The sequence below is a fragment of the Hemitrygon akajei genome, chromosome 26, assembly GCF_048418815.1.
Source record: "Hemitrygon akajei chromosome 26, sHemAka1.3, whole genome shotgun sequence".
NCBI classification, from domain to species: domain Eukaryota; kingdom Metazoa; phylum Chordata; class Chondrichthyes; order Myliobatiformes; family Dasyatidae; genus Hemitrygon; species Hemitrygon akajei.
In genome coordinates, this window is record NC_133149.1 from 42,616,116 (window position 1) to 42,641,335 (window position 25,220).

General features: G+C 43.2%; 1 protein-coding gene across 1 annotated transcript in view; it reads left to right on the forward strand.

The window, feature by feature from the left end:
* Positions 1-1,479: 1,479 nt before the first annotated feature.
* LOC140716927 (ATP-binding cassette sub-family G member 4-like) overlaps positions 1,480-25,220 on the forward strand; it is a 204,148-nt gene continuing 180,407 nt past the window's right edge. Inside the window, exon 1 of the mRNA XM_073030045.1 lies at positions 1,480-1,575. The gene's annotated coding sequence lies outside the window, so the exon portion shown is untranslated. The remainder of the gene's footprint in view (positions 1,576-25,220) is intronic.

Below are 25,220 nucleotides of genomic sequence, written 5' to 3' on the forward strand. Positions count from 1 at the left end.
GCCTCAGGAGAAAGAAAGGGCGGGAGGAAGCACCAGAGGGAGATGGAGAACAGGCAAACAACTAAATATGTCAGGAATGGGGTAAGAAGGGGAGGAGGGGCATTAACGGAAGTTAGAGAAGTCAATGTTCATGACATCAGGTTGGAGGCTACCCAGCCGGTATATAAGGTGTTGTTCCTCCAACCTGAGTTTGGATTCATTTTGACAATAGAGGAGGCCATGGATAGACATATCAGAATGGGAATGGGATATGGAATTAAAATGTGTGGCCACTGGGAGATCCTGCTTTTTCTGGCGGACCGAGCGTAGGTGTTCCACGAAACGGTCTCCCAGTCTGCGTCGGGTCTCGCCAATATATAAAAGGCCACACCGGGAGCACCGGACGCAGTATACCACACCAGCCGACTCACAGGTGAAGTGTCGCCTCACCTGGAAGGACTGTCTGGGGCCCTGAATGGTGGTGAGGGAGGAAGTGTAAGGGCAGGTGTAGCACTTGTTCCGTTTACAAGGATAAGTGCCAGGAGGGAGATCGGTGGGAAGGGATGGGGGGGACGAGTGGACAAGGGAGTCGCGTAGGGAGCGATCCCTGCAGAAAGCAGAAAGGGGGGGGGGGGAGAGAAAGATGTGCTTGGTAGTGGGATCCTGTTGGAGGTGGCGGAAGTTATGGAGAATTATACATTGGACCTGGAGGCTGGTGGGGTGGTAGGTAAGGACAAGGGGAACCCTATCCCAAGTAGGGTGGCGGGTGGATGGGGTGAGGGCAGATGTGTGGGAAATGGGAGAGATGCGTTTGAGAGCAGAGTTGATGGTGGACGAAGGGAAGTCCCTTTGCTTAAAAAAGGAAGACACCTCCTTCGTCCTGGAAAGAAAAGCCTCATCCTGAGAGCAGATGCGGCGGAGACGGAGGAATTGTGAGAAGGGGATAGCCTTTTTGCAAGAGACAGGGTGGGAAGAGGAATAGTCCAGGTAGCTGTGAGAGTCTGTAGGTTTATAGTAGATATCAGTAAATAGGCCGTCTCCAGAGATGAAGACAGAAAGATCAAGAAAGGGGAGGGAGGTGTCGGAAATGGACCAGGTAAATTTGAGGGCAGGGTGAAAGTTGGAGGCAAAGTTAATGAAGTCGACAAGCTCAGCACGCGTGCAAGAGGCAGCGCCAATGTAGTCGTTGATGTAGCGAAGGAAAAGAGGGGGATAGCCTTGGAACATGGACTGTTCCACAAAGCCAACAAAAAGGCAGGCATAACTGGGACCCATGCGGATGCCCATGGCTACACCCTTGGTTTGGAGGAAGTGGGAGGAGCAAAAGGAGAAATTATTGAGAGTAAGAACTAATTCCGCTAGACGGAGGAGATTGGTGGTAGAGGGGATTTGGTTAGGTCTGGAATCCAAAAAAAACCGAAGAGCTTCGAGACCATCTCGGTGGGGGATGGAGGTATATAGGGACTGGACGTCCATGGTGAAAATAAGACGGAGGGGGCTAGGGAACTTAAAATCATTGAAAAAATTCAAAGCATGAGAAGTGTCACGAACATAGGTGGGAAGAGATTGAACAAGGCGGGATAAGACAGTGTCAAGGTAAGCACAGTAAACTTAGTTTCTAATGTCACCCTTAAACTCACAGACTAAAAGTCACTTTTCTTTTTCTTTTCAAAAATCATTTTTCTTTTTCTTTTGTTCTGTGGTTTCATTCCTTAATCGGCTGAAGTCAAAAACCATTTACAACTTAATTTTTATTTTAGACTTGTGGGAGTCGAATCCACATAAAGTCACTCAGAGTCTGTATAAGTACCTGGGGCTTACTCAGTTAGTCACTCAAACAGGAACAGACTATGACTGTTCCCACCCAATCCACTAACTAACACAGATATACTTGTCCAGATACCCCCCACATACGACGGGCTGGAGCCAAAGTTTTCCACTACATGACAGTCCCGAAAGACAAATAACAAAATAGTCATAATGGCTTACACACACAGAACAGGCTGAAGCTGTCCTATCTCTACGCAGGACTACACAAGGAGATGAGCATCTTAAAACCCTAGCTGACTACCTTCAAGAGGAAATAGTGATCTAATAATATTTGCATATCTGTTGGTTGTCAAGGTTTCTCGCAGAGAAAAACAGGCTGCTATGTTTGATAACCGTGTTAAGCTTTTACATACTTTATCAGTCTCTTTAGTGGTTTATCATTAATTGACATGGTCAGAAACACTGTATTAATGACATGCAGCAACATTCTTTACAAGTGTTGCTGAATTGAACTCTGATAAAAGGAATTTCCATGGCTGCAGTTGTGTGAGAACTGACAAAGTCTGTTAAGACATGTCACCACACCACATACCAAAATGCTTGAAGAGCATTCTTTCTTAACAGGAAAGCTGGTGTAATGGTAACATCAAAGACCTGGATCATTGATCCAGAATTACAATTTCATATCTCACCATGACCACAGAGTAAGTTAAATTCAAGCAGTTAAGTAAATCTGCAACTCAGAAGTTGGTATCAGTATTAGAGACTATGAAATGACATGATTGTTGCAAAAATCTATCAAATTAATCAGTGTCCTTTGTGAGGATCACTAGTGAACTCAAGTGCAGGAATCAAGGAGACTTCGACAATTCAAACCAAACTAAAGATTTATTACAGAAATTAGCTAGAAAACCTAACAAGAGCTCAAACTGCACAGAATTGTCAGGAACGGGGGCCGGATGGACCCAAACGCAGGACGCAGACACTGAAGTACTAGGGGGAGGACAGGATGGGGATGCCATGGCATGTAAGGGTTAATGCAGGCAGGGCTGGGTCCAAGAGTTCAGACGAAGCAGGCAGGCAGATCCCACGGTTCGGGGCAGGCATGGGGCACAATCCATGGGAAACGAGGGGAGGAAAGGGTAGGAGTCCCTAGGACGGGCCACATGAATCCCAGGCGAAAAACACAGAGGCCTGGGCCAGTCGTGGACACCTGGGCAGGTGCGGGGCACAACCCTTAGGGAGCAATAGGTGGAAGGGGCAGAACCCCCACCGGGCAGCAGCAGACCAGCCGGACCTGCCCGACGGAGGCAACGGGTAAGAAGGGGCAGAACCCCCACCGGGCAGCGGCAGTCCGGCCAGAGCCGCCCAACAGAGGCAACGGGTAAGAAGCTGGGTCCAGGGTAAGCAGCAAAACTACAGTGATCCACCGGGTACATTGGTAAATTGGGAAAGGCAACCGACAGCGTGGCAGCGCAAGCAAGGAGAATAAGGCGGAACAGCGGGACCAGCGCTCAGGAGAGAAGCAGGGGAACAAGACCAACCAGATAGAGCATATCCAGAACAGTCCAGCAACCAGGGCAGAGCAGGATACAGAGCAGGCCGGTAACCAGGGCAGAACAGGATACAGAGCAGGGTAGGACAGGATTCCAAGCAGGGCAGAACAGGATACAGAACAAAACAACCACCCACCCAGTCTCCGTCCCACGGCCCCTTATAAACACCTGCAGCCGAATTGGCCACAGGTGTGCCTCCTTGATCCAGGCTGATCTTAACAGGCTCAAAGGGGCCAGGAGGGACAGCTGCAAGACCCGGAGTCCGGAGCACTCGGACCGAATCAAGACCCAGAACGCGGATTCCGGACCGGACCCTGACGAGAATCTCAATAAACAGAAATCACTGACGATACACAGAAGAACTTGGTCTGAGTTTCACCCGACAAGGAACCACAATGACCCAATAGCATGCTCCACCTCCACCACCCCCCCCCCCCACCCAAAATACACCCTGAAGCATGTAAGAATTCCGGACATTGAAAATAACATGCTAATTAAATCATCCCAAATTGAATAAAAGTGATAAATACAAAGAGAATTTAACAATCCCCATGATCCCAAATGAGACACCTGCAAAACAAGATGAAAACCCAGAGCAAGTCCAAAGACAAACAATTAGACATAAAAGGTAAACAATCCAAGGACAAAGCATACGCACAAAGTGACACCAAAAACATACAGTTCACATACTAACTGATGAAAAAAAATAATTTTGTGACATTCTTCAAAAAAGGAGATCTACCATCCTAACCCACTCTGGGATATGTATGACTCTAACCTATGCACTTGCCTCTTACCACCTCGTCTTTGGGTGTAATTGGGGGTTGTCATGAAATGGTAGCTCAGATGGTGCCAACAACATCTTCTACAGTACTTAACAAAAGTAACACTGAGAAAAGTAGGACTGTTGCAACCAGGCATAGGAACACTACATCAGTTCTCTGAAGAGTTATCAAAGAAATGGTAGGCATGTGACCTCCCTCCTCTTGAGTTAGGTGCAATAGTGCATTACTATTGTCAGCATACACTCAGCAACCACTTTGTCAGGCACCTCCTGCACCTAATAAATTGGCAACTAAGTGTATCTTTATGGTCTTCTGCTGCTGTAGCCCATCCACTTCAAGGTTTAACATGTTGTGCGTTACAACATGTGGTTATTTGAGTTACTGTCATCTTCCTGTCAGCTTGAACCAGTCTGCCTATTCTCCTCTGACCTCTCTCATTAACAAGATATTTTCGCCCACAGAACTGACACTCACTGGATTTTGTTTTGTTTTGTTTTTCACACTATTTTCTGTAATCTTTAAGACTGTGTGCGTGAAAATCTCGGGAGACTCTGAGATACCCAAACCACCGAGTCTGTCACCAGCAATTATTTATGGTCTAAGTCGCTTAGATCAGACGTCTTTCCCCCATTCTGACGTTTGGTCAGAACAACAACTGAACCTCTTGACCATGTCTTTGTGCTTTTATGCATTGAGTTGCTGCCTCATGATTGGTAAATTAGATATTTGCATTAATGAGCAGATACACGTGTACCTAATAAAGGGCCATTGAGTGTAATAATTTTCTATGAAGAATGCAGTTCTTCACAGTTCTGGGAATGTCAAGAAATGTAGTTCTACAAATTTAAGAAATCTCCTTCATTGCCTTCTAGTGATAATCTTCTCAACCTTGAGTGAGTATTTGCATCAATAATTACCTAACCTCTGCTGAGATGGGGTCAGCAGGGCAGAAATTTGGTATGTCACCAAAGACTCTAACAAATTTCTACAGATGTACCGGGGAGAACATTCTGATTGGTTGCATCACCGTCTGGTAAGGAGGTACCACTACACAGGATCAGATAAAGCGACAGAGGATTGTAAACTCAGCCAGCTCTATCATGGACACTAACCTCCCCAGCATCAAGGACACCTTCAAAAGGTGATGCCTCAAAATGGTGGCATTCATCATTAAGGATCCCCATCACCCAGAACTATGAATGTACAGTATAGACTGTACAGGACATCTACTTTTCTCATTATGACCATCAGGGAAGAGGTACAGGAGCCTATAGGCACACATACAATGTTTTAGGAATAACTTATTCCCCTCTGCCATCAAGTTTCTGAATGGAAAATGAGACAAACCATGAAAACTACCTCACCACTTTTGCTCTCTTTTTACACTACTTACTCATTTTAATATACATTTTTATTGTAACTTATAGTATTTTTAATGTATTGTACTGCACTGCTGCCGCAAAATAATGTCACAACATATGTAGTGATAATAAACCTGATTTTGCTTCTAATCCTGAAAAGTCTGCAGCTGACCTTGGCACAAAAGGCATAGAAGTTTGAAGAAAATTAGGTAAAACATCATTGCAGCGGGGGTCAAGATTTTGGTGAGTTGGGGCTTTGATATTTTGTAGCATCTTGGAAGGTATGAACGCACACCTTGTGCTACATGCTGAGCTTTTGGTCTTGATTGGCAGGAAGTTGTTCAGAGGCTGAGAAGAGAGGGCTGCAAGAGAGTAGCACACTAAGAAGTGGGTGCCATGGTGGCATAGTGGTTAGCATGATGCTATTACAACTCAGAGAATCGGAGTTCTGAGTTCAGTTCTGGCATCCTTTGAAAGGAGTTTATGTGTCCTCACCAGGAAATGCATGGGTTTCCTCTGGGTGCTCCAGTTTCCTCCCACAGTCCAAAGATGTAGCAGTTAGTAGGGTGATTAGTCAGTGTAAATTGTCCTGTGATTAGGCTAGGGTTAAATTGGGGATTCCTGGCAGCACAGATTGAAGGGCTGGAAGGGATTTTCCCATGCTGTATTTCTAAATAAGCCTGGAATCAGACAGCTCTCATTTCCCTCAATTGGGGACATTATGTATAGCTGAGATACTGAGAAAATAAAGACAAATGAGCTTCTTTATCATAATTTTTATTTAGAGATACAGCACAGTAACAGGCCCTGCAGGCCCATACTGCCCAATTACACCCATGTGACCAATTAACCTACTAACCCTGTACAGAAACTGGAGCACCCGGAGGTAACCCACACGGTCATGGGGAGAACATACAAACTCCTTACAGGCAGACACAGGAATCAAACCCGGGTCGCTGATGCTGTAATAGCATTACACTAATTGCTGTGCTACCGTGCTGCCTGTTATAAACACAAATGCTGGAAGTTCTGAGCAACACACACAAAATAAGACCATAAGATATAGGAGCAGAAGTAGGCCATTTGGCCCTTTGAGTCTGCCCTGCTATTCAATCATGGGCTGATCCAATTCTTCCAGTCATCCCCACTCCCTTGCCTTCTCCCTATACCTTTTGATGCCCTGGTTAATTGAGATCCTATATATCTCTGCCTTAAATACGCCCAATGACTTGGCCTCCACAGCCGCTCATGGCAACAAATTCCACAGATTTACCACCCTCTGACTAAAATGAGTTCTCTGCATCTCTGTTCTAAATGGATGTCCTTCAATCCTGAAGTTGCGTCCTCTTGTCCAAGAATCCCCTATCATGGGAAATAACTTTGCCATATCTAATCTGTTCAGGCCTTTTAACATTTGGAACGTTTATATGAGATCCCCCCTCATTCTCCTGAACTCCAGGGAATACAGCCCAAGAGCTGCCGGACATTCCTCATATGGTAACCCTGTCATTTTTGAAATCATTCTTGTGAATCTTCTCTGAACCCTCTCCAATGTCAGTATATCCTTTCTAAAATAAGGAACCCAAAACTGAACACAATACTCCAAGTGTGGTCTCATGAGTGCCTTATAGAAATTCAACATCACATCCCTGCTCTTATATTCTATACCTCTAGAAATGAATGCCAACATTGCATTTGTCTTCTTCACCACCGACTCAACCTGGAGGTTAACCTTTATGGTATCCTGAACAAGGACTTCCAAGTCCCTTTACATCTCTGCATTTTGAATTCTCTCCACACCTAAATAATACTATGCCCATTTATTTCTTCCACTAAAGTGTATGACCATACACTTTCCAACATTGTATTTCATTTGCCACTCTTTTGCCCATTCCCCTAAACTATCTAAGTCTCTCTGCAGGCTCTCTGTTTCCTCAACACTACCCGCTCCTCCACCTATCTTTGTATCATCGGCAAATTTAGGCACAAATCCATTAATCCCTTAGTCCAAATCATTGACATACATCATAAAAAGCAGCGGTCCCAACACTGACCCCTGTGGAACTCCACTGATAACCAGCAGCCAACCAGAATAGGATCCCTTTATTCCCACTCTCTGTTTTCTGCTGACCAGCCAATGCTCCATCCATGCTAGTAACTCCCCTGTAATTCCATGGGCCCTTATCTTGCTAAGCAGCCTCATGTGCGACACCTCGTCAAAGGCCTTCGGAAAATCCAAGTACAGCACATCTTCTACATCTCCTTTGTGTTCTCTGCTTGTAATTTCCTCAAAAAATTGCAGTAGTGTAAGGGGTTTCTTCTTTATGTTACTGCGTATGTTAATCAAAATAGCTTCTTTGTTAAGTTAGAAGTAAGAATGCTTCTTTGTTATGGTAACTGGTGAGAGAGTGCTTTCTCTCGCAGCTTGTTTGGGTTATAGTTACTGATAACGAGAATTGTATTTATTTGTTAACCAATTGGGATAGATGTTATTCTTTCTTGTGGGTCTGTAAGCTGGTGTTGCGCGAACTTTTGGGGATTTGGAGGGGAGATTGCAAGGAAGGCGGACAGTGCTGGATGCGCTCTGGTTGACCACAGGGGTTGGTCCCAGGCGCGCGGGTCGTGGAAGTCGGAGAAGATCGAATAGTGGACCGAAGACTTAGATGGTTGAGCTCCGATGATTGTGCACTGATGGACTGAACCCTGATAAGTTTTGGCGCCTTTTCTTTCCTTTCTTTTCTTTCATATATATTGTATCGCTATTAATCACCTAGTTCTAGTAAGATTTATAAAGTGTATTTTGTAAACGTACATGGTGTGCGGTTTGATATTGTGTGTGCGAGTTTGTACCAGTGCACACTTCACAGTATCCACGTATATGGGAGGCACGGTTTGGCGGGTGGACGGATTTTCCCCAGACATACACCAGCCGATTGCGTGAGCGTTACAGTAGGTTAGTCAGGCAGGATTTTCCTTTCAGTAAAGCATGTTGGCTTTGGCTTATCTTGTCATGTGTCTCCAGGTATTCCGTAATCTCATCCTTAACAATCGATTCTAACAATTTCCCAACCACTGATGTCAGGCTAACAGGTCTATAGTTTACTTTCTGCTGCCACCCACCCTTCTTAAATAGCGGAGTAACATTTGCAATTTTCCAGTCATCCAGTACAATGCCAGAATCTATCAATTCTTGAAAGATCATTGTTAATGCCTCCACAATTTCTTCAGTTACTTCCTTCAGAACCCAAGGGTGCATTCCATCAGGTCCAGGAGATTCATCCATTGTCAGACCATTAAGCTTCCTGAGCACCTTCTCAGTTGTAATTTTCACTGCACAAACTTCACTTCCCCGACATTCTTGAATGTCCAGTATACTGCAGATGACTTCCACTGTGAAGAATAATGTAAAATATACATTCAGTTCCTCTGCCATCTCGGTATCTCTCATTACAATATCTCCAGTGTCATTTTCTATTGGTCCTATATCTACCCTCAACTCTCTTTTACCATTTACTATATACTTAAAAAAGCTTTTAGTATCTTCTTTGATATTAGTCACCAGCTTCCTCTCATAATTCATCTTTTCCTTCCTAATGACCTTCTTAGTTTCCTTCTGTAAGTTTTTAAAAGCTTCCCAATCTTCTATCGTCCCACTAGCTTTGGCTTCCTTGTATGCCCTCTCTTTTTGTATTCCTTTGTCCCGACGAAGGGTCTCGGCCCGAAACGTCGACAGTGCTTCTTCCTATAGATGCTGCCTGGCCTGCTGTGTTCCACCAGCATTTTGTGTGTGTTGCTTGAATTTCCAGCATCTGCAGATTTCCTCGTGTTCATCAAAGCATTGTGACTAGTGTTACATAATTTACTTTTTAAAACCACATTTTTCAATTTCTTCTCATAACAGTCAATTTATGAGCACAGAATTCTATTACTGCATATACTGCATACTATTACTGTAAACAAAGTAAGGATTTTGAATAATATCTTTTACAATATTACTAGTGTTATATCCACTTTGAGTACCACTTAATCAGTGTTGTCTCTTTATTAATAAAAACAGGGATAAATATGAAACTTTAAACTCAGTGCTGTATGTTGGACATCATTATTGTAAATGTGGGCTGCAACACAAAACAGAACCACAATCCTTCCAAAAAAACTGGCACAATAGTTCCAGTCTTCATTTGCCACTCTGACCCTCTCCTCTGCTCAGAGACTTTTGTGTTAGTCATGCATTGACACTCTTCCTGTGTTCATTTAGATAGTCAGTATTGACTATTATTGCAGCCTCTTGCCCATCTCCAATATATTGCTGGTTTGAGGGAACTCACAGATGATCACAATTTGAATATTTATTTATCTACTTAGAGATACAGCACGGTAATAGGTCCTTCCAGCCCAATGAGCCCACACCACCCAATTACACCCGTGTGACCAATTAACCTCGTAACCTGTGCATCTTTGGAATGTGGGAGGAAACTGGAGCACCTGGAGGAAACCCACATGATCCATCTCCGGTGCAACAATGTTCCTATCCTTGTCATTTTGTGGGAAATCACTTTAGACTTCTGAATATGTGTGTGGATCCTTGGGCTCCTATCAAGTGAAAATTTTGAGTTTGTGAAAATGTAAGGTGTTTTGGAATTCATTTCCTCTTGTTCTTTATCCCTTAACATCCTCTCATTATGTATGAAGAAAACAAGCACTTTGAGGGAAGGTTGTGTAACATGTTGTAGGGTTTCACTGATAATGTAATGGTTTCTCTGTAGCAGCAATGTTTGGGTTATGACTAGAGATAATGGGGTTTGGAATGCTATTGTTCTTTCTTGTGAGTCTGGAAGAGAGATTTTCGGGGTCTTTTGCCGGGGAGAGATTGGGAGAGAAGACATGAATGGAGAGAGTTGGTAGACCGCTGGACGGGGTGGGCTTGGAGCGAGGGTCCGAAAGGCAGCGACGATCGGAGGAGGTCGATGGTGAACAATCGGCCTATCGGTGAGCTCCAACATTGCTCAATAGATTGTTTCATAAGAATAGGCCCTTTTTCTTTCTTTTTCATTTTCTTTATTAACCATATCGTCAAAGTAAGAATTATAAAGCTTAATCGTTTAATCGCCTATTGTGTACTATTTGTTATTTCGGGGTACTGATTTGTAACAGGGGACACATCGCGCAGCATCCACACAAACGAGATTTCTTAAGTTTGGCCGGGCCGGGGGTTATCACCCCCTATATTAAGCCGCGAGCCGAAGTGAGAGTAACAGTTGCAAAACCATGCAGTGAAAATGATTGTGTCAATGCAACAGGGTGCACCAGCAATAGTAACAAATACCTTAAAGTAACGGTGTGTTTTTAGACAGATATAATATGTTGTTATCCTGTTAGGGTGGTACTTGGAAACCAAGTCAACAGAAATCTTCAAGGCTTGTTCCTGAACATGTTGTGTTCATACGCATAAAATTCACATATTCACACACACGAATGCACACACATACACGTGCTCACACATACACATACACTCACAAACACACATCCCTCAAAACTAAGTAATAAGCTTCAAGACCTCGGCCTCAATACCTCCCTGTGCAATTGGATCCTGGATTTCCTCAGTTGCAGACCCCAATCAATTCGGCTTGGCAAAACATCTCGACAATCTCCATCAGCACAGGTGCACCACAAGGCTGTGTGCTTAGCCCCCTGCTCTACTCGCCTTATACTTATGACTGTGTGGCTAAGCACAGCTCCAATGCCATATTTAACTTTGCTGACAACACCAATGTCGTAGGCTGAATCATAGGTGGTGACAAATCAGCATATAAGAGGGAGATTGAAAATCTGTCTGAATGGTGCCACAATAACAACCTCTCGTTCAACATCAGCAAGACTATGGAGCTGATTATTGACCTCAGGAGGAGGACACGAGAGGTCCATGAGCCAGTTCTCATTGGAGGATCAGAGATGGAGAGGGCCAGCAACTTTAAATTCCCCTGTGTTATATTTCGGAGGACCCGTCCTGGGCCCAGAAAGCATGGTAGCGCCTCTACTTTGCAAAAATTCAGCATGACATCTAAATCTTTGACAAATCTCTAAAGATGTGTGGTGGAGAGTATATTAGCTGGCTGCATCACTGCCTGGTATGGAAACACCAATGATCTTGAACAGAAAATCCTACAAAAAGGAATGGATACGACCCAGTCCATCACCGGTAAAGGCCTCCCAACCATTGAGCACATCTACATAACTATATATGTAATTGTTCAATGAATTTTCCAGTAATTGCAGTCCAGTTGCTTCTGTATTTTTCTAGAAGCTTCTTAGTTTTCTGATGCAGGTGTCATGCCACTTGAATCTGGTTATTTTAGACGTTAATTATTATCACTGGAATTTTATTTATTATCTCTAGTCTGAGTATGAGATGACCACAACTGCTTTTCCCCTTGTCTTCTCTTTGTTTTCTCACTGCGTCTTTCTTGTTAGTTTTTTTAAATTTAGAGATAAAGCACGGTAGCAAGCTCACATCGACCAATTACACTCATGTGACTACTTAACCTACTAATCTGTACATTTTTGGAATGTGGGAGGGAATCAGAACACCCGGAGGAAACACACTCAGTTACATACAAACTCCTTACAGACAGCAGCTGGAAATGAACCCTGGACTCTGGCACTGTAATAGTGTTACACTACTGTGCTGCCTGTCACGAGTATTTTTTTTTGCTTTTGTAACACTCAGTGAAACAGCTGTAAGCAACAACTTTTTTGCCTCATTCTTAACTTGCAAAGAACCTTTGGATCACGCAAAAGCATTAAGATCCAATAATGATAAGATTACACTCACCATCATTCACATTTCACACCAGTAGACCTCTCTCTATCATCAGTTTATACTAACTCACCTCCCTCTACTACAAGAAGTAATCAGATTCACACAACACACACAAATTGCTGAAGGAAATCAGTCGGCCGAGCAGCACCTATGGAAAAGAGTACACAGAAGATGTTTTGGGCTAAGACTCTTCACCAGGACTGAAAAGGAAGGGGGAACGAGTCAGACTAAGAAGGTGGAGAGGAAGAAAAAATACAAGGTGGCAGGTTCCAGCTTCTGCAGAATTTCTCATGTTTGCAATTACTTTCACGCAGCTTTTACTACACAGAGTTCATACTTACATTCCCTCCTTACACTCAGTTCACAATGACCTGTCTCACTAGACAGAGATGCCCAATTACCATTTCCACTGGTCCACAATCACACACTGCTCTTTTTAGCTTTTCTTCCTCCTTGAACCAAAGCATCACTGGCAGTTTACCAATCCTCTGCACTTCTCTAGAGGCAAAGGATTAGGATAATGGGTCATATTGTAAATTGCCCGTGTTTAGGTTAGAGTTAAATAGGTGGGTTGCTGGGTGGTGTAACTCACTGGGTCAGAAGGCCTCTTCCATGCTGTATCTCTAAATAAAATTAAATAAGTAAACAAATATCCTAGAGTAATACACATACTAAATGCTGGAGGAACTTAGCATGTCAGGCATCTATGGAGAGGAATAAACAGTTGATGTTTCGTGCCAAGACACTTCTTCAAGACTAGAAAGGAAGGGGGAAGATGCCAGAATAAGAAGATGGGGTAGGGGAAGTAGTACAAGCTGGCAGGTGAGGGTGAAGGTAGGTGGGTGGTGGAGAAGAGATGGAGTGAGAAGCTAGGAGGTGATAAGTGGAAAAGTAAAGGGCTAAAAAAGAAGGAATCTGATAGGAAAGGATAGTGGACCATGGGAGCATCTTGTGTGTGTCACTCTGGATCTCCAGCATCTGAAGAATCTCTTGTGGATAGTATCATTGGACGCCACCCATCCAGAGCAGGAATCTCACAAGCCTATAGCACCATTAGTTTGCTTCATACCAATTCTCTAGTGACAGTTTAACTTACTGCCTGTTATGCTGCTGGCGTTTTGAGCGGCAATAAAGGTCCTTCATCTCTGTCTGTACTGCCGCACACAGATATAGAAGGGTTCTTCATTTCTGTTTCCGTAACAATTATTTTTTGACCAGTCAGGGATGTTAGCCCTGAGCTGAACCCCCTGAAGCTGGAGGACCGGTGAACCACTCTTAGTCTGGCCTCTACCCTTTGACCTGTTTGGCATGGATGACCCTACCAAGAGCCAAAGCATAAAGCCCTGACTCCAGCCAACATAGCTCTCTATGTCCACAATAATCACATTATTATTATAAACAAATAATTGATTAATGAAAATGAAAGCATCTGGGGACAAAGTCCAGATATAGAGTTTTGAACCAAGATATCAACAATTCTTGGAGCAATATACTGGTATAGACTAAGGATAGGTTAATGGATGGAAAACAGAGGATAGGAGTAAAAAGGTCATATTTAGGTCTGGAGGATGATCCTAGTAGAGGTGCCAAAGAGGTTGGTCCCAGGGTACCAACTAATCATGGTAGATATGTTAATAAAATAGATGAAGGTACAGTGTATAAAAATCTGTGTTTGTTGATGATACAAATCTGCCTGTAAGGAGTTCGTATGCTCTCCCCATGACCGTGTGGGTTTCCTTTGGATGCTCCAGTTTCCTCCCACAGTCCAAAGACGTCCAATTGGTAGGTTAATTGGTCATTGTCAATTGTCCTGTGATTAGGCTAGAGTTAAATTTGGGGATTGCTGGGTGCCACGGCTTGAAAGGCCAGAAAGGCCTACTCCAAGCTGTAAATCAATAGAAAAAAACAACAGAATAGAATAGAAAAATTGACTATTTTTTTCAAATGACAAGAGAGTAAACTCCGTTGGTGTTCAGAGGGACTGAGTGCCCCTGTATACAATTTACTGCCCCAGAGCTCTTGCCAATGGCTGTTATCAGTGGTGGCATGACCAGGTCCTCCGGGCAATTGCTGAGACAATCTGCAGCACGCTTAACATCTGCCGGAAGACAAGTTTGGTTAAGAATACCATCTGCTTTGTCGAAGAGGGGGAAACCAACGGAACACCAGAAAGCAACCGGGTTGCCCTTCACTGCCCAGGACTGGAAGCTAAAAGCAGACCTGGGAAAACAGCTGCAGTTCCCTCCCCACATCACAGAGACGACATCGCGGCCCCACATTGTGTTGTGGTCCCACTCATCAAGCACGTTCTTATGCTTGAGCTTACCGTGCCGTGGGAAGAACGCATGGAGAAGGCCTATGAGCGGAAAAGAGCCAAGTATGAGGATCTGAAGAGTAACTGCCAAAGAAGAGGCTGGAGAGCAAAGTGTTGGCCCGTGGAGGTCGGGTGTCGTGGCTTTGCAGGCCAGTCGCTCTGCCAAGTATACACTGCACTTGGAATCACGGGAGGGAGAAGGAGGAGAGCCATTTGTACCACCACAGATGCAGCAGGGAAAGGGTCAAGATGGCTCTGGATAAAGAGGGCAGATCTGTGGGTTGCTGCTAGTATATGTAAAGTATATACCGGTTGGGTCACCTGGGCGAGGGTGTATAATGTTGAAAGACCCGAAACACCTGACAAACCCAGGTAACATCATTGATGATGTGCCCTAACTTAGCATCATGCAGATGTTTCTGTAAGAAAAAAAGAAGAGAGAAAAGAACTGACAGCTCACATACATCAAGATACGTCAAACGTGCAAAGTGGAGAAGGGGATTTTTGGATGGTATTGTGAACCTTATGAGTACACAGAAGTCCTTCATAAATACTGGAGAGCTCACAAATTCACAAACTAGCCTCCAACTCACCCAAGAACTCACAAAACAGAGTGAAATCAAGTTATCCTCAATCTCGAGGGATTGCCTAAGAAGGAGGACAGGGGCGGCATGGTAGTGTAGTAGGTAGTGTAACGTTATTACAGTGCCAGTGATCCAGGTTCAATTCTACCATTGCCTTTATGTTCTCCCTGTCTGCTCCGGTTTTCTCCCACATTCCAAAGGCAAGTAGGTTAATGTGTTACGTGGATGTAATTAGGCGGCATGGACTCGTAGTGCTAGAAGGGGAAAAGAAGACAGCAGACACAATGATAAAACAGTTCACTACAATGAGTAATATATCTTTAAAAAGATATACTGTACATACAGAAAATTGAAATGATTATTAAGAAAATTGTCCTAATGAATTGCACTCTGAGTTTATTTTATCAAGACTTATGCTTCAAATTCCTTTTGCAGAAGCCAAGGGAATTTATGCATATGAAAATATAAATATAAAATATAAAATATAAAGCTAGGGCTTTACTCTTTGGAGAGAAGGAGGATGAGAGGAGACATGATAGAGGTGTACAAGATATTAAGAGGAATAGACAGAGTGGACAGCCAGTGCCTCTTCCCCAGGGCACCACTGCTCAGTACAAGAGGACATGGCTTTAAGGTAAGGGGAGGGAAGTTCAAGGGGGATATTAGAGGAAGGTTTTTCACTCAGAGAGTGATTGGTGCGTGGAATGCATTGCCTGAGTCAGTGGTGGAGGCAGATACACTAGTGAAATTTAAGAGACTACTAGACAGGTATATGGAGGAATTTAAGGTGGGGGGGGGGTTATATGGGAGGCTGGGTTTGAAGGTCGGCACAACATTGTGGGCCGAAGGGCCTGTAATGTGCTGTACTATTCTATGTTCTATGTTCTAAAATAACATTATTTAATTGTCATTTTGAATAACATTTTTCACAAAATTATTAGTGCAGCAGCACAGGAAGCAACAATCTTTGATGTCATATTATCTCACTAAGTCTGGTGCTATGACTCTGAAGGGAAGGCTGGGGGGAGAGGATTGCAGTAGTGATAAGGGATTCCATACCTAGAGGAGTAAACACGAGATTCTGTGGATGCGATAGACACCTGGATGGTATGTTGCCTCCCAGGTGCCAGGCTCAGGGATGTCTCGGATCAGGTCCTCAGCATTCTAAAGGGAGGGTGACCCAGCCAGAGGTTTTGGTACACATTGGCACCAATGACATAAGTAGGAAAAAGGAGGAGGTCCTGAGAGAGAATATAGAGGGTTAGGTGGAAACCTGAGAAGCAGGACTTTCAGGGTAGAATCTCAGGACTGCTGCCTGTGCCACACGCCAGTGAGGGTAAGAATAGGATGATTATGCAGGTGAATGTGTGGCTGAGGTTCTAGTGCAGGCTGCATTGTTTCAGATTTCTGGATCATTGGGATCTCTTCTGGGGAAGGTGTGACCTGGACAAAAGGGACAGTTTGCACCTGAACCCAAGGGGGACCAATATCCTTAGGACAGGTTTGCTGTTGGGGATGGTTTAAACTATTTTGGCAGGGGATGAGAACCAGAGTGGTAGGGCTGAGGAGGCAGTGTGTAGTGAGACTGTCAGGAAGAACAGGCAGATGACAGGGCAAATTTGCAGTCAGTGGGATGAACTGAAGTGTAACTTGGGGACAAAATCGAAAAGGATGATGAATACAGGACTGAAGGTGTTATATTTGAAGGCATGCAGTATACAGAATAAGGTAAATGATCTTGTAGTGCATGGGCAGAATAGCCTAATTCTGCTTCTTATGGTCTTATGTTCTTATAACAAATAACCAGTGATCAAGTTGTGACAGTAAACTCGATACATTGCTGTGGGAAAGTAACACTCCCTGTATCTGTGGGCTGCAACATAAAGCAGAACTACATTCCTTACAACACTCAAAAAACCATTCAGTCTCAGCCCAAAACATTGACCGTTCATTTATTTCCATAGGTGCTACCTGACCTGCTGAGTTACTCCATCATTTTTTGTGTGTTGCTCTGGATTTCCAGCATCTGCAAACTCTCTTGTGTTTATCTTTCTTACAATTGGAATTGGTTTATTATTGTCACATGTTCCTAGGTACAGTGAAAAACTTGTCTTACATATTGTTCATACAGATCAATTCATTACACAGTACATTGAGGTAGTACAAGGTAAAACAATAACAGAATGCAGAATAACATGTAGCAGCTATTGAGAAAGTGCAGTGCTAGAAAACAATAGGGTACAAGGTCATAACGAGGTAGATTGTCAGGTCAAGAGTCTATCTTATAATGGGAAACTATTTGATACTCTTGTAACAGTTGGGTAGTAGCTTTCTTTGAGCCTGGTGCTTTCAGGCTTTTATATCTTTTCAAGTTCAAGTTCAATTACCATTCAACCATACATGAATCGCCCAAGAGGACCACAACCTTGTTGAGGTTTGGAGGCTTGTGTGCCTCAATTACCCAGAAAGCAATGTTGCTTGGAGTCAGGGCTTTATGCTTTGACTCCTGGTAGGGTCACCCATGCCAAACAAGTCAAAGGGGAGAGGACAGTCTAAGAGTGGTACATCGGTCTTTCAGGTTCAGGGGTTCAGCTCAGGGCGGACAACCCTGACTGGACAAACAAAATAGTTACAGAAAAAGCAATGAAGAATCTTCTACATCTGAGTGCAATGGTTTTCCTGAGTCTCCACCCGGGACTTGCATGACTGACAGTAATGAAAACTGAGAGGAAGCTACTGACATTATGAAGGAAGTCCTGAACACCATCAGCGATAGAGGACCTGCATTGCTGCCCTAAACACTAGTAGTATAACAGGCAGTAAGTTAGTAAGTATACATGAATACCCATGAATATAGCCAATCGAAACAGCGTAACTCTGGGATCAAGGTGCAAATATAGTACTAACATTCATACAGCACATATAAGATAGCAGTAAAATACCGTCACACAAAAAATATAGTCAAAATTCCCGAGTCCATGAATGTTGCAACAGCATGCAGTCAAGCACAATACAACTTGTCTTCTGCTGAGCGAACACTGGAGGGCAGCACCGACACTGCCATCATGGATGCCACATCACACTACCTCTCGCACTGACTCTGATGCCTCTTTCCTGGATGGCTGCAAACAGGCAACATTTTCCCTGATGAGAGAAGGGTGAAGAGGGAATGCCCAGGGTGGGTGAGATCTTTCATTGTTCTGGTTGCTTTACTGAGGCAGTGGAAAGTTATAAAGCAACAATGTTATCCATTTTTTGTTTTGCTTTTTACCAGTATATACTTTGGATAATTATTGTTTAGCATAATCAATAATATTGCTTCACTTAAAGATACAGTATGGTAACAGGCCCTCCCAGCCCAATTACCCCCATGTGACCAATTAACCAAAAAAGCTGAAGATGAAAAGAGGATGGCTTCTACAACAGGATAATGATCCTAAACACACCTCAAAATCCACAATGGACTACCTCAAGAGGCACAAGCTGAAGGTTTTGCCATGACCCTCACAGTCTCCCGACCTAAACATCATGGAAAATCTGTGGATAGACCTCAAAAGAGCAGTGCATGCAAGACGGCCCAAGAATCTCACAGAACTAGAAGCCTTTTGCAAGGAAGAATGGGTGATAATCCCCCAAACAAGAATTGAAAGACTCTTCGCTGGCTACAGAAAGCATTTACAAACTGTGATACTTGCCAAAGGGGGTGTGACCATGCAGGGCGCCCAAACTTTTGCTTCAGGCCCTTTTGCTTTTACGTTATTTTGAAACTATAAAAGATGGAAATAAAAAAAGTAATCTTGCTTAAAATATTAAAGACATGTGTCATCTTTAACTTTATGCCTTTTGGAAATCAGGTCATCTTTTACTTGCTTGGCTTTTCACAATTTTGACTGGGGTGCCCAAACCTTTGCATGCCACTGTATATACACCCAGTGGCCACTTCATTAGCTTCGAAAGTTCATTTATTATCTAAGTATTCTCTGCATGGCCATGAAACCAAGAAAGTAAAGAAAAGAAAGGCAGCATGATCATCAATCTCCAAATCCCATCTTCCTGCAAAAAAAACTTGAGCAAAAACGAATCAGGCACATCGACACCCCCCCCCCCCCAACCAATCACTCCTCCTGCACAGTATTGAAAAATGCAGATCAGGCACATCAACCCCCAAATCCCTCCTCCGTACAAAAACAAACCAAGAAGATCGGCCCAGAAAATACAGAATACAAAAACTATAAGACTGAAAAATAGAGTCCATAGTCCAAAGTCCACATCCAAAATGTAAAAAAACCTGGGCATACTCTCCAGACCCAGGCGCGGCAGCAGGCTCTCCCCTCTCCGGTACAGAGCGACCAATCAAAAGACAGGCAGCTGGAACTCACCCTCTGCACTCACTTAGATGCTTCAATCTCCCTTGTCATTTTAATTGGTGAACAATGGGAGCTTAATTGGTGAAAAGGAGCCAAACATTGGCTTGCAGCCTGCTCACTACAAGGTTCACCCACACTGTCTCTGCCTCCCGAATCCTCTCAGAGACTGCAAAGCACTGAAACACCCAAACAATCTCTGAACAGTAAATCACAGGCTTCAACCATTCCAGAATCATATTCCAGATGAGAAACGAACATAAAAGAAGTGAAAAAGATATTGTTTCATGATCTATCCAGAAGATGTTGACCAAAGGAGCATTGTATGCAGGCACCATCTTGACTGGACTTGACATGACTGCATTAGATACTTCATATGTCTAATAAAGAGGCCACTGAGTGTATGTACATGGTCTACTGCTGCTGTAGCCCATCCACTTCAAGGTTTGATATGTTGTACATTCAGAGATGCTCTTCTGCACACCACTGTTGTAACATGTTGTTATTTGAGTTACTGTCACCTTCCTGTCAGCTTGAACCAGTCTGGCCATTCTCCTCTGACCTCTCTCATTAACGAGGCGTTTTAGCCCATAGGACTGGCATTCACTGGATGTTCTATTTTGTTTTTCACACCACGCTCTGTAAACTCCAGAGACTATTGGACATGAAAATCCAAGAAGATCATCAGTTTCTGAGATACTCAAACCACCCCACCTGGCACCAACAATCATTCCATGATCAAAGTCACTTAGATCACATTTCCTCCCCATTCTGGTATTTGGTCTGAACAACAACTGAACCTCTTGAATACATCTGCAGGTTTTTATGCATTGAATTGCTGCCACGTGATTTGTATTAATGAGCAGGTGTACCTAGTAAAGTGACACTGAGTGTTTTTCAGACCGTTGTTCTGAGCAAAAACCGATGAACAGATCCTGCTCTGGAGATTCCTTTCTCTGTGACAGGGAGATTTGAGTGCTACATCTAGGCTGGCAGTCTAGTGCTGTATGGAAGAAGTCTTACTCTGCTTCTTTCAGCTGAAATGTTAAACCAAGATCCTACTTGCTCTGTCAAGTGATGTAATGGAATTGCTTTTGGCATTGATTTGTTATTGTCACATGTACTAAGAAACAGTGAAAAGCTTGTCTTGCAAATACAGTTCATACAGATCAGATCTTTATATTCAAAGTTCAAAAGTTCAAAGTAAATTTTATTATCAAAGTACATAAATGTCACCATAAATGACCCTGAAACTCATCTATTTGTAGGCATACTCAGCAAATCTATAGAATAGTAATGATAACAGGATCAATGAAAGATCAACCAGAGTGCTGAAGATAATGAACACTGCAAATGCTAATATAAATAAATAGCAATAAATAATGAGAGCATGAGATAATGAAATAAAGAGTCCTTGAAAGTGAGATCATTGGTCGTGGGAACATTTCACTGATGGGGCAAGTGAAGTTGAGTGTAGATATCCTCTTTTGTTCAAATTCTGATTGTTGAGGGTTAGTAACTGTTCCTGAACCTCATGGCGTGAGTCCTGAGGCTCTTGTACCTTCTACCTGATGGCAGCAGCAAGAAGAGAGCATGGCCTGGGTGGTGGGGATCTCTGATGATGGACACTGCTTCCCTATGAAAGCATTTCATGTAGATCTGCTCAGTGTTTGGGAGAGCTTTACCGTGATGTACTGGGCTGAACGCACTACATTTTGTAGGATTTTACATTGAAAGGCATTGGTGTTTCCATACCAGGCAGTGATGCAGCCAGTCAATACGCTCTCTAGTACATATCTATAGAAGTTTGCCAAAGTTTTCGATGTTATGCCGAATTTCTGCAGACTCTTGAGGAAGTAGAGGCACTGCTGTGCTTTCTTTACAATTGCACTTATGTGCTGGACCCAGGACAGGGCCTCTGAAATAGTAACACAGGAATTTAAAGTTGCTGACCCTCTCCACCTGTGATCCCCTGATGAGGACTGGCTGATGGACCTGCAGTTTCCTCCTCCTGAAGTCAATAATCAGTTCCTTGGTCTTGCTGACATTGAGTGAGAGGTTGTTGTTGTGGCACCACTCAGCCAGATTTTCAATCTCCCTCCACCTTTGATGCAGCTTATGACAGTGGTGTCGTCAGCAAACTTAAACATGGCATTGGAGCTGTGTTTAGTATAAAGTATAAAGCAAGTCGAGCAGGGGCTAAGCACACAGCCTTGTGGAGCACCTGTGCTGATGGAGATTGTGGAGGAGGTGTTGTTGCTGGGGTCACAAGTAGAAAATCAAGGATCCAGTTGTACAAGCAGATATTGAGGCTAAGGTCTCAATGACAATTGATATAGAACAAGGTGAACAATAACAATATGACCTGGGTTCATTTCCACTGTGTCTAAAAGGAGTTTATATGCCCTTCCCATGAACACGTAGATTTCCTCTGGGTGCATCATTCTAAAGATGCCTTGGTTAGCAGGTTGATTGGTCACGCTTGTGCAACTGGATGGTGGGGGCCGGTTGGGCTGGAAGGGCTGTATCTCTAAATAAAAATAAAAACTGAAGATGAGCCCAGGTACATCTGCTTGAGATATATTAAATAACTGTGGAGGCTGCAGCATCGAATTGAGTGGCACCAGGTACCACGCCAGCAGAATGTACACTTGCAAGAAGCGGGGCAGCATAATACTTTACAGCACTAGCTGTGAGGTCAGGGTTCAATTCTTGCCACTCTCTGTAGAGCTTTAAATAACCTTTCATTTGAAATAAACATGACTATGGGGTAGTAAAGGATGGTTGAAAACATTAACCCAATGCAATGCTATCTCTGACATTACCTAATTCCCATTTATAGACTGCACACATGACTCCATTTGCCTTACAGCTTTCCTTCATGATCAATAAGGTAAGGAAGTTTTATAGATTCATGGAATAGAATTTTAAAGTTAGGCTCATTATGCCTGTGCCAGATCTGAAAAAGCAACCTATTCCTCTCACCCTGCCACTCTCCAGAGCTCCATAAAATTCTTTCTTAATCATGTTAACCTAATCACCTTTTCAATGTCATTACTGAATCTCTATCTCTCATTCTAGAGTATAACTTTGTTTGTAAAAATAACTTTTCTCATCTGGAGACACAAATGCCAGCATCTAGAGCAGCACACAAAGCGTTGGAGGAACTCAGCAGGTCATGTAGCAACAGTGGAAGGAAATGGACAGTCCACTTCTCAGGTCAAGACCTTTCATGGCTGTGTGACTTAGCACAGCTCATCAAAAAATTCATAGATGATATCTCCAGTGCATATCTAAGATATGGCATGTGTCCTGGGTGCCACTTGAAGGGGGGGGGGGCGCCACTGAGCAGTTTCTATTAAAGTCAGACAAGCCATCCTCGGATAGTGAAAAAAGAATTTTCTTCAGATGTATGATCTGTTTTTGATTATCACGGGTGAGAAGCACTAGGATGGCCTTATTTCAGAGCGTTGTGTAAGAAGACCATGAAACGTTTCTTCATGAAGAAGAAGGAAAGTGGAGCTGAAGGACGGAAGAAATGAAAGTTGGAGGCGGAGGAAGCCAAGAAGTCGAGCAAGTTCTTCATGCCCTTCTTTGAAAAGCCCGGAACAAGTAGTTCCACACGTTGCATGGAGTCACCTGCACCTGCTACAAGTTTGTTAGAATCCGAAGGTGGATCAAGTACAAATGCATCACAAGCCAAGGAGGAAGTCAAGTCAGATAAATCCGAGTATGACGAGATTAAGAGTGAGGCTGCCACAGAGAACATGGACATGACAGGAGGGAAGACGATGGTGGTAGTGGTGATGTTGAGTTTATTGACGAGATTTTACCTGACGACATTGAACCTAGTGAACTGGATGGTGTCAAAGAGCCTCAAACTGTCATACCAGAAGTGATTGAACAGCATGACATTGGACTTCTGAAGTTCGACAAGGATACTGGAAAAGCAATTCTGCCTGACGTGTTGAGAACAGAAATAATAAAGCTGGGTTCGAAGTATTTCCAGAACAGTGAGGGGTCTTTCCTACCAACAAGTAACTGCTCAATGAACAAAACTTGGTTCAAGAGGAAACTGAGAAATGGTCATGGTGAGGAAGTGACTTGCTCATGGCTGGTCTATTCCCCTTCTAAAAAGTCTGCATTTTGTATCTGTTGTCTTCTCTATTTCCAGTCAGATCATCAATCCTCATTGGAGCAGGAAAGTGGATTCAACCAGTGGAAAGCACCTGAAAGGATTAGTGTTCATGAAACTGCCAAGTATCATCGGGAATACTTCACACAGTGGAAAGAAATGGAAAGAAATTTAGCTGGAAACAGAGGAGTTATTGATGCGGTATTTCAGTCACAGATTGAGAAGGAAAAGCAGAAGTGGTGTGACATCTTGACGAGAATCCTTCATTGCATAAAACTCCTTGCGACTCAGAATCTGGCTTTGCAAGGACACAGGGAGTCAGTTCAGCTAGACGATGACTCCAATGTGGGAAGTTTCCTTGGCTTACTGAAACTACTGGCCATCTTTGACCCTGTCATAAAAGAACACCTCACTCATTTGGAAAGTCATCTTGGATCCACGTCTTATCTTTCACCAGGTATCCAGAACGAATTCATCCACATGATGGCATCCACTGTTCGCCAGAGTTTACTGAGAAGCATTCATAAAGCCAAGTACTATGGTCTCATGTTCAACTCGACTCCTGATCAGGCACACCGTGAGCAGATGTCAGAAGTAGTGAGGTATGTGGAAGTTGATTCTGAGAGGAAAACAGTCCATGTTAGAGAGTCCTTCCTTGGTTTTGTCCAGATAAGCCGGAAGGATGCTGAGAGCTTGGTTGAAGACATCTTGAAACAGCTAGAGAAGGAAAAATGGAGCTACAAGATTGTCGGTCACAGTGCTATGACAACGCTGCTGTGATGGCTGGACACAGAAGCAGTGTTTATCAAAGAATAAGTGAGAAAAACAACCTAGCAGTGTTTGTGAATTGCAACAGTCACTCACTCAACTTGGTGGGTGTACATGCAGCCAAGCAGGATACAATGATGGTCTCGTTTTTTGGAACCATCAAAGTTCTCTACATGTTTTTATCTCATTCAACACAGCGCTGGGAAAATCTCAAAAACGCCGTGCCTGTGGTTGTTAAGTTGGAGTCTGAAACCAGGTGGAGTGCAAGGACAGAAGCAGTGAAGCCCATCAACAAGTACCTTGAGGAGATACTTCAAGTTCTCCAGGACATGATAGACAATGAAAATGAGACCAGTGAAACAAGAAGTGACGAAAGGCAGCTGTACAACCGCGTGTTGAGTTACGATTTTCTGATTTTCATTTTTAAAATCTTTTTATTAATTATTTTTAAAGATCAACAAAAAATATATGAAGGTAATCAAGTCAATATGTCATTATGTACAATGTAGAATTAAATTAGCAAATCACTGATTAACAAAGCTAAGCAATATATCAATAATAATAAGAAAAAATAAAGTGTTAAGAATTTTGTTTAATGAAAGAAAAAAAAGGACCCCTACTAACCAAAACAAAAAAAAACCATTGGGAGCACAACCCCGGAGCTATACATCATACAGGCTTCCATTAAAAAAAACATCAATCCGCCAACTCAAAACCATTTAAACAAAAAATCAGAAGGAAACCATATTATTTAACTCAAATCAAATGATAGTAGCGGGCAAAT